This window comes from Lactuca sativa, chromosome 7 (genome assembly GCF_002870075.4).
Source record: "Lactuca sativa cultivar Salinas chromosome 7, Lsat_Salinas_v11, whole genome shotgun sequence".
NCBI lineage: Eukaryota > Viridiplantae > Streptophyta > Magnoliopsida > Asterales > Asteraceae > Lactuca > Lactuca sativa.
The window spans coordinates 129,088,579-129,100,511 of record NC_056629.2 but is presented as its reverse complement, the minus strand read 5'-3'; positions in this window follow the sequence as shown (position 1 = coordinate 129,100,511).

Genomic DNA, 11,933 nt, shown 5'->3' with positions numbered 1-11,933 from the left:
CAAGTTACTGGTGCGTTTACATATTATCAATGTAAAACCGACTTGCAAGATACAACTCACACATCTCGGTTTCAAGAATATAAGATGTTATCGTCTCACCAATCACTCGTGATACAAATCCATGAAGTGATCCAAGTGAGCGTGGGTTTAATCCAATGCTCAAATCATATTCATAAGCACTCATGAACGTTGCAGCAAACATTTTCTTATGTCTAATGCTCTTTAGACAATCCGCACACCAATTCACGATAGTCTTCATTCATACCTACTTCCAATATATAAACGACTGTGGCTCGTTCGAATAATTTAAATGTTCTTAACCAATTAAATTATTCAGGAAGTCAAAACATGCAAAGTGAAACACAAGGATAATACTAATCCCATATGGCCTCAAACCTTTGAGTATAAATAAAACACCTTTTATTTATCACCATATCGATTACTCATTATTTGTCGTTTCGGGTAATCAACTTCTTACTTGAATTGTTACCACACTTGTCCCATGCTCTTAGCACGCACACAATGTTTACCTATGGTTCTTACTTTGTGAAATAGATCAAATGAACACATTACAATCATACTCATTTCACAACTCCCAATCCTTTCTACAAGTGAAAGAATATCAAATTCTTGCCACTTATAGAATATGCTAGATTCTAGAATTTTATGTAATGATCCTTTTGTAATGTCACTGCACTAAGGTCACAATTACTATTGCCAATGAATTACAAAGCTCTCTATCGGAAATTGTTACAAGACAATTCCATAGATGTGATGTCTCTTACTCAAAGTAAATTCATCCTTCTTTCTTAAAAGTTTCTAGTCTAGACATAGATTCTTAATATCCAACTCCCAATATGGAAACATTTCCATATTTTCCATATGACAACTCATTCTTAATAGAATCTTATCTATTCATAATAAAGTCGATATGGTCCATCCAATATCATACTTCCAACTACTCACAAATGACCAATCCTTAGCAAGCTTTGGATCGTCCTTTGATAGTTGTTCAATTATCTTAGTCAAAACCGATTCTAGTCCTTTTTCCCTTTAAATGTGCTAGACATTTGAAAAATTTTAGAATGGTCAAATATTATAGAATTTGCAATCTATCCTATACCCGAAGCGTATGGGACATGATGCATAATGTCTTACATAAAGATTTGATACTTTATCAATCTTCTGCCATAATATCTTATGTGTCACATTCTTATGATTCGAATTATGAAGAGGAATGTCGTAATCATAATCGAAATTTAAGAACTCACTATGTATCCTTGACTAAGTTTATTAACATTCCATAACCTAAGCCTTTAGTTTTGAAATGAAGTAAAATATTCTCTCTCTTGATTATAGAAAAACAACTATTCAACCCTTACAACTATGCAAAGTATGACTCTTGTTTTCTATAATTAATATTGCTAACTTGCGATACTTGTCTTAATAATCATGCAATCATAACATTTATGCTCCCACTATCACGATGATTATTATAAACATAACACTTAAGCTCCCACTAGCTTTGAAACGTATTCAAAAACAGCTTAACTTTCAGAAAAACAATGCCTATTGAATTTCTTTATGTTCATATTTCTAATACCCAATGCTTTGATAATCTTTTATCAAGGCTTCTTAAGCTTATACACCTTTGCCTTAGATAGTTCATGTGTGTGTCTTAAACAATTCAGACTAATTGCCAGATCTCACAATTCGAATCATGGAAAGGGATACCGTAACCATAATCGAATTCGAGAGTACAATTTCAAAATCACTATCTTCTTAGAATCTTTCTTAGTGAAAGCATTTCCTCACAGTCATTTTAATGAAGGAGGAAATCTTATGACACTTCGATTTTAATGGTGTATGTGTTCCTACCCATGTGAATTTGTCAATAACAAAGTTTACGACAAATTTGAACTCATATGGACCGAACTTTCTTAATCTTGATTTCTTGCCTTATAGTAACACAGCTGCCCACCATGTCTTTCAAGTAGTTAAGCAGCTCACCTTTCCTATCAATGTACTTTTCATTGATCAAGTGTCTTGCCTTTTACGCATTCAAATGAGAACCATAGGGCTCACATGTATAATTAACTCAATTGGAACGTCACAGAAACAAGATAATGTCAAAACCTCAACTTGTGTGCTAGTGATGATCGATAAGGTTTATTCTTTATTAGTTCTTGAAACTTTTCAAGACCATTAAGACTCCCACTGACTCCTTGACGTATAAGGTTCTCTTGTCAATAAGCATTTCTTGACAAACAAATATTCAAGAGTTAGTGTAGCTTTTATCAAGACAAAACACTTCATAAATTGGTCCTAGTTGGTCTTTGTCTTATCCAAGACATCACAACTTTCCAATTTCAAATGTGCAAGAATATGAAAACCTTTTTCCAAATTCTACATTTGATGAATGTTATAAACCTTCTTAAGACTTGTCACTCAATGTCACAATCTTAACTCCAAGACTTGTTTTGGAACGAAGTATGATTGACTTCTTGATTTAATCATTTCTTCAATTCTTGATTCCTCTTCTTAGACATACAGTTGCACTAAGACTCACTTAGAGGATCAATTGAGATATGGTTCTTAATCATTAAGACATATCATAAAGCATAAAAGGTACTCTCCCTTCTTCTTAGAATAGAAAAACTTTTATCTTTCTGCCTACTTGATTCTTCTTATTCGTTCTGCTATTGATTTAAACCTTTCAATCAATTCAGAATTACACTTAATCTTGTAAGTATAATCATATTTACTAAACCTTTAGTAAACCATGACGAATGTCTTGTTACTCTTGTGGTGGACTTGATCAACACACAACTTTGTGTACTTGATCTCCTAGTCCTTCACTTGACACTTGTCAACGAATTAGTATAATTTCCAAATATGAAATTTCTCATTCATCGTGCAACCAAGTTGCGTGATTCCAAGTTTCTGTCCAACTGAAACTTGGGCGATGAGAAACTCTCCTTATTTGGTAAATTCTTGACATTTCCACATTTATCATAATTAAGAATCACATCCATTCGTTGTAGAAGTATGCAAACATCAATTTTTCATAACGATTTTATTGCAAGGAAATAAATAAATAAATAAATGAGTCAAACCAAAATTTATTTTTATTTATAACAGCAGCGAAAACATTTGTCCTTACAATGCAAAATCAACTGAAAAACTATGTAATCAAATATTCCTAACAATTCTATCATAACTTTCTAAGCTCAAAATCTAATCTTCAAGTCCATGCGATCGAGATCCATTTCTTTGCGATTAGACTCATTTTGCTTTTTCATCAAGCTTCCTCTGTTTTCACTGATCCTGCAAAATATTCAAATGTAATCTTATCACATTATGTATTAAGAATCAATGAATAGGAACTTAATGGAGTAAGATAGTGGAGTTTACCTGAAGCACAACCATACTCTTTGACTTTCCCATCTTCTGGACTCTTTAGGCTCTTAGGGCAGACTTATATCCAACGCCCTTTCTCTTGGCAGCGAACGCAGGTCGGTTCTCCTAGAACGTCCTCGGAAGCATGGTTGGTTGACTTTCCCAACAAATACGCTCCATTGCTTTGCCAAATTATTTCTGATTCAGCAGCAATAAGCATGTAAGTTAGGTCAATGAGGTTTTCGTCATGATCCATCATATAATACTTTCTTTTGAACTCATTATATGATTCAGGAAGTGACTGCAGAACCCAGTTCACAGCCAACTTATCCGGGAATGACGCACCCAACAGTATCAACCTATCGATGTGTGATTTCATTCCTAGAACGTGGGCACACACGGGTTTACCATCTTCATGTTTCGTTTTCAATAGGGCTTTAGTGACATTGAACCTTTCAATTCTTCGATCTTGTGGGTTAGGGAGAATAATGGGAGGAGGTGAATGAAGTGAAGCATGATTTCTTGTTCCTCGATATACTTTGACATCTACAAAACGACAGAAAACAAATTCAAGGTAGTTGATCGATTGAGTCCTTAATAAATCACCCAAATGAGATATTAAGGCTAGGACCCAACACAATATTCCACAACTCTGGAGAGGGATGCCGTAACCCTAATTGCAGAACATTTTAAGGTAAGTGAATGACGACTCACTAATTTTCCACCACGAAAAAAGAAAAAAACAGATTAAGTCCTAAATGTATTGAAAACTCCTAGATCCTTTGAGATTCATTGAACCTTTTTCAATGGCATGTTTAAATCTCGATATGCCCCTCTAGTTTGTGACTGGGATGCCGAGGATCACAAAGCGGGTGTGAATAACCGTGCAAACTTACATGGTGCCCTCACATGTTACGGTCACCTATTCGATGTGCCGGTAAACAACACACGCTCCACCGAACTATGAAAAACATTGAGTCACCGTTTTCTACCTTTGCTTAGAACCATTTAGTGTGCCGGTTAACCACACATGCTCCACTAACGTCTTTGCAAGGGCACAAAGTGTAATTTCATGGAATTGCATCAATTCACTTTTGCCTAAAGTAACTAAGATTGGGAATTTGTAAAACATTTAGTTACTTTTGTACTTCATTATACTAATAATGGAAGGTTTTGTCCTATCCTACCCGTTCGGCTAACGACCCTCCACTAGTCAAGAGTGCGGTGGGTAAGAGTGGATACCCATTCAATCGCCATTTTATAGGCAATTTCCTTAAACACCCCTTATAGACCAGCTTCGTGAATGAGGCCTACTAACGGTAAGACTGACTTTTACTCATACATATATATAATGTTAGACTTTTCATGTTATATATAGTATAAGGTGTATTTTACACTTTTAAAATACTAGGTGGTCTAATTTAATAAGTATACTTTTAATTCAATTAAATTGTAAACCAAAATTTATGGATTTATTAAATCTCCTTTAATTACACACCATAATTAATTAATAAAACCATAAGGGTGTGATTTGAACTTTTCAAAACAATACTAGGGTTTTAGAATTTAACATTTCTAAATTAAACTTTTAATCAACTTTTAAATTCCAAAACTTGAGGGCAAGTTTTGAAACATTTCAAAACATTAGGGTTTAACTTATTTAAATTTCAAAATCCAAACTTTCAAGTTCTAATTTAAACTATAAAACCTAAAGGGATTATTTTTGAAACTTTTCCAAACTTTGTCAAGAATATTCTAGATCACATAATTCAAATAAGGCAATTAACTATTAATTGGTGGTTATATAATTAGATATAGTTCAAATTCTTGCAAGATAATGATCATATAATTTCCATAATTTAACATTTAACAAATAAGGTAATAATTATCTAATTAGATGACCAAAATCTTGTATTTTGACAAGGATAATCATAAGGAATCAATAAAATTCGAATCTTATTAATTTTAAACAATTATGGCAATTATCCTAAGTCAAAATTGGTAAAAATCCCGAAACTACCTCCTTCTGACGCTCGAACTCGCCGAGTTGGAGCTACTCGCCGAGTCCACATTGGAACTCGCCGAGTTCATCAGACAGGGGGCCAAAAAATCGATTTTGCAACTTGAACAAACATACAAGGCATCAATACAACAGAAACTAATCAAGGCTCTGATACCACTGATGGGTTTTGGCCATAAGAACATCCTATGTGCTCATACAAACCCTATTGCTTGGATCTAGGTTTCTCTATTGTATATGCAATTCATCCAAGACTACAAACCCTAGATCTAGTATATGATAATCAATACAACATATGAATTAAGGTTTAGATCATACCTTGATTGTTATGTAGCAATAATAATCTCAAATCCTTCTTGTATTGACTTTAGAAAGCTTAGAGTCACAAATGTCACTCATCTAATGGTTCACAAACACCAAGAGCAAGAGGATGAAGAATAATGAGAGTGGAGGCTGCCCAAAATGTGTGGAAACGCTAGAGAACAAGTTCACCACGTTTTTGGGGCTTAAGGGTTCCTTAAATAATGAGGCTATTAGGGTTATCTAACAAGGAAACCCTAATTTGGATGCTTAGGCCCTAAGCAACCCATGAACCCCTCTTTAATAAGCCTTGGACGATTTCTAATGGGTTTCCCCATATAATTCGTCCAACCTTATATTATAAGGTAATCCATAGGCCAATTGCAATTATCTTATAATTACAATTCCAGTCCCTTAAGTTTAATTAATCTCTTTTAGCCACAAACTTAATTCTTATTAATTCTTGACTAATATTAATTTAAACAATATGATTTCTCCTTTAATATATTATTCTCATAATATATTAATAAATCATATTTAATCCTTTCTCTCTATAATTCATCCTATCAAGTTGCTTTGGTGAAGGCAACCCAAAAGGACCATGCACCATCGGGTCAAGTACATACCAAAATAGTTATGGACTTAGACACTAATCCAACAGAAAATGCAAGTATTCTTCAAGAAGAGATGAAGAAAAGAGAGAGAGTAATCTCCTCTAAGGAGGTAATGGTTTTGGGAAGCAAGAATGAAGAACCCAATTCAAGAGTGGAAGCCTCATATTTATATTGTTTTAAAGTGAAGTCTTTAACCATTAAGTCCTTCCACTTTAGAGAAGCATGTACGTAAAGTTTACATGACTCCCATGCTTCTTATTACTTTTGATTAAACAAATGTGAAAGCCATACTCTTGTCTTTTGACTCTTATTTTATAAAAAATAATAAAAGGAAGAAGACAAAAGCTTTATGTTTTATAAACCAAGTTTATAAAATATAAACTTTAACTTTTTGGTAAAAGATAAAAGAATTTATCTAGTCCAAAATGTTGTGCATGACTTATTAATTCATACCATATTAATTATATATAATGTTACATGCTAATGCAAGTTATTATTTCCTAGAAATAAATAATTTCCAATTTAATTATAAGAGTTTATTGAATATTTATTAAAACCAATTTCTAATAAATAATCAATTGTATAAAGGTTTTGTTAGAGTGACCCATTAGTATCATATGTTAATTAACAATATCACTTTAATATTATTCTTGAGCATACTAGATCTTTCAATCTCCGACTTGCACAAGACTCATATTAGACTGATATAGACGGTGGTGAACGTCTAGCAACATTTCACTGCCCACAACAACATACGACTTTATGCCATTCTATCAACACCCAATTCCCAAAACGCTCAAAGCTACAATTCGTGTATATGGTAAGTTTATCAATTATCCCTTTACTAAAGACATAATGTTGTACATGAGATACGGATCGCGATCAATCTCAGTAGTTGTTCAACTTTTGGTATGGCGCCTTAGATATCTAACTCTCAACACATAAGAGGAACAAATCCCGTCTTGACTACATAAGCCTCTTGTATAGTTTACACCATACCTGAAAATGGCTTTTATAACTGCCCAGTTAAGGAACAACATTTGACCATATCAAAGGATAGTACTCCGTACACTTAAGTCCCAATATGTATCTCAGGTTTTAAGGATACAAGGATAGTATCTTTTTAATCAAGTATCATTCATCATAACGATCCATGAGATGATCTTGATGCGGGTCAGTTCAATACTAGTTTTGTGACAAGTAACTATAAAACTTGGTTACAACCACTTGCCTACTTTCATCTAGTGAGAGTCAACCAATCTAATTCATATTAGTCTTACTTTACAATTGCTCCCACAATTATAACCGACTATGAACTTATAGAATAATAATATTATTCATGGATTAAACATGTTAATATAGAACACAAAAAGTATTAATGTGATGACTATATCCCAATATATCATAACATTTTCTAATAGTTGTTGTTATAATGTTCCAATATCCAAATACTAAATCTAAATCAGAAACCCATTTCAAGAATACTAAAGTCTCGTAGTTGAAGTGTGAACATTCATACATAGCTCACAATAAGGACTCTATCAATGGATCTGACAAAATTTAATTTGTTTGAATTCTGTGAATACTACAATCTCCATACATAATTTTACTCTAAGTATAGTTAAATATCTTGGAGAATATGATTGGTGTACTTCATGACATAGAGTCTCTTAGCTTGATTAAGTATACTCTCGAAGTCACAAAGATTTCAATGTGATCCTTGAATGGCAGAAATCAACATAGTTTTTCAATGATCCCATTCCTCCAATCATATTTGAATTCAACTTTAAAAGTAGTGTATTCTTATTTTGTAGTAGATTGTATCATTATGTTTTGCTTGGACCTTATTCCAACAAGACTTACCCTTCATTCCATAGTGAAGTCAAAATTCAATTATAATTCATAATTATTTATATCTATTTAGAAATTAACATCTTGTGTAGCTCTTTCCATAAATATCCTTTCCAAACTGATTGTCTCATATACATTCTCTTAGTTCTTCGAAAGTACTCTTATAACTCTCTCTTAGTCATCCAGTGACTTAACCATGTATTCAATAAGTATCGTATGACGTGCTTATAGCATGATCAAATACTATCTCCTATGCATAATATGGCGAAAATGATGAATTCATTTGCCAAGAAAATAGAATATAAATCATTTCATTTAGTTCAAGATTATGAGCTATGTACTTCTAAGGCTAGCTCAAAATGGTGCCATATGACAATGCTACTAGTTCTCTAAAAGAATCTTGTTTATTGATCCCTTTTAAGATATTACCAATATATGTATTAGGATATGAAACTTTTAACATTCATTTTATCTATCCCTTATAGATTTTACATTCAAAGAATGTATACTCTCCTTCCTAAGTCTTTCATTTTAGAATCACTTTCTGAGTTAAAGTGAAAACGAACTTGCTTAGTCAGAATGTGATTTCAAATGATTAAGTATATCTCATTCATACAAGATTAGGAATTTCACTATGCTCCCAGTAGTTCTTAGTAAACACACATGCTCTATTCATTTTGATATAAAAACATACCTTGTGGTTTTACATTAAAATGATGATTGCAATATTAAGATGTTTTCTTTATATCCACAAGTGGATCTCAATCTGTACACATTTTTCTAGGATAACATGGATTAAGAAAACCTCCAGGTTGATCTATATAGATATCTTCTAATAGATGTCTATTAAGAAAAATCTGTCTTTCTTGAAATCTATTTACTATATCTCATATTAAGGATATGAATTTATAGTAAACAATATCCTTATTGATCTAGTCATAGCTACTTGTGAAAAAGGTTTGATCATAGCCAACGTCAAGAGTATGATGAGGACCATAGTTAATGACATGAGTATGAGAAAATCCTTTTATAACAAGTCTTGCTTTAAATGTGTTTAGTAATCCATGTAATTTATTCTTTCTAGAAGAATCATTTACTCCTTCTAGCCTTGCTAGAGGGATAAATTTTAATCAAGCCCATACTTGATTCTCATATATGGATTACATCTCATGTTTAAGAATCTAAGTCATTTATCAGATTCGAGATCTGACATAGCATCCTGGTATTTGATGGATTTTCCAAAAACCATCAATAAAATCTCATTAATGAGAGATTCCACATTTCTCAAGTCACTAGAAGCTTGCTTTCAACTAAGTTAGCTTTCACAAGAATAAGAGAACTTATTCTTAGTGGGTTTACATATAACAATCTAAGCCACATTGAGAGTTTTATATAAATATGTATGTAGTATATTTTGGGTTTAGAAGCTTTAATCAAACATCGGGTTCAAATCCACAAAACATTAAGTAAGATGAGGATGGAGCCTTTCCATACTAAATCTTATAAAGTGTTTAATCTACTTGTTAGTTGGTATTTATATTCAAGCTACAATTAATAATGATTGAAGTATTATTCGAAAATGATTAAGGATGATATTTCTACCGATTAGAAAGTAAATCATACCAAGTAAGATTTAATTCATCATTTATTGTCATTAAGGCCTTAGATGGTTCTTACCGGTTTGTATCTCAACTTTTGTAACCTTCAACAAAGATTTCACAATTATGTGTTTCCATGTAAAATATAATTAAAACTACTATAGTTGTTAATAAAGTTGATTTGGTATCTTTTGCTTAATCTCAGACATTCATTAGAAAGGATGTCATACACCAAAGTGTATAGTTCATTAATTATTTTCTCTATACTTTAGTGAAAATATCATTAGGAATCCTTTTTCATATAAATAAGGTTCACATATGTCAAATAAACTACATTATTTGCCTTCAAAGATCCCTTTCTTGAAGTTGGAATATGTGAATGCCATTTATATAATAAAGATAACAATGTCAAAGATGAGTTTGATTTAAAACAAGTTTAACTCAAAAGTGTTTGCATATAGAACTTAATTTTATTTTACGAAATGTTGATATTTACTTCACAACTCTATTAAGAGATCTAGTCTCATAAATAGAAGTTAATCATTTCCGAATATGAATATTATCGTTATGCAAAACAATTAAGTAAATGATCAAACATTTGAATAAAATAACTGAGACAAAATTTAGACATGATAAATTGAAACATACATTTTCCAAAACAAATAATTTTTTTACATTACAAGTAATTTATGTTCTAAGCATAAATAATAAACTAAACTCCGAGAGTGTAGTTCCTACTTGACTGTGCTCAGCTGGTTACTCTTAAATAAATATATGTAATCCATTTACAAATATTAGATTAACATTTAAGTACTGAGTACCTAAGTGTTATATAAAAAGTATGAGTTCTATCTAGTAAATACAAGAAGTACTAGTCTCTTCCAGACTTTCTTTCCAAATAAGAGGAGTAAATAATCTTCTAGTGTCCAGTCTCTTCAAAAAAGAAACAAAATCCATCTATCTGGACTTTAATAAATTTCTTGGGCTTAAAGGTGTTCAGTCTATAAAACATGGGCCTTCTGGATCACACAATGTGATTCTTTTGGCCTTGCATTATTCCAATGTTAATAAAATATCACTATATTATCGGAATATTGCTTGACCTGTTATATCATCAGATATATGTTTAAATTATCCAACACTTCCTAGAAGTTATGAATAACTATTCCTAGCTTGATGTTAGAAGTATCTTTAGCATCATAGTGATGCCTTTACTAGGTATCATTTTCAGGTTTAGTGCTCAAAACAAATAGTTTAGGACTAGGACCTTTAAGTGTATACAATTTCATATCTCTCATGAGATTGTCTCTTAAGACATGAACCCATTAATTGAAGTTGTATATATTGAATATTATTGTTTCATTAAGTCATTAAAGAAAATGACAATTCATTATAATAAGAGTGGATTATTTAACTGCAAAATTTTAACAAAATTCGTTTAGCATTTTCAATAATTAATCTTCAATAATTAATACCCTTTTAGTTTCCGAAAACATTAATTATCAAAGTCTTGGATCCAAGTTGCAAAACAAATAAATTGTTAGGTCCTTTATCCCATCGATTTGAATTCAACCCAGTAGATATTGATTATCAATTATATCTCACTATATAATTCCTAGATTTATGGTATCCCTAATAACAAATTTAATTAGACATGTTTGATCTCATCTATGCCTCAGAACTAACTTGCTTAGGTATCCTTTATCACAAAAGATTTCCGATCAAATCGTCCAATTTGAAAAACTTGTGTAATCGGCCTATAACTTGGTTATAGAAATCGCAAAGAGGCCCCGATCATCAAAAGATAACACTAAGTGATTAGATATCCTTTATGTCAGTAGTGCATAGAAGAGATGTGCGAGTGTTCTTCAAAAGGATTGCATAAATTTGAGGTTTGTAAAAAAGGTCTTTATCTGTTTTATAATTCTAGTTTAAAAACATATGATATCATGGTTATTACATGCATGTAATAAACCATGGTATCAATTTTCAAAAGAAAATCACTTTTAAAGGTTCTATATAAAAAGCTAGTTTTTATATAACTTGACGCAATTCAATTTTACTAATCGGTACTAAGTTTGAGTGCATTTGAACCTTTTTTATATCTTTAATAAAACTTCATTTTTATTACTTATATATTTGGATTTTGTA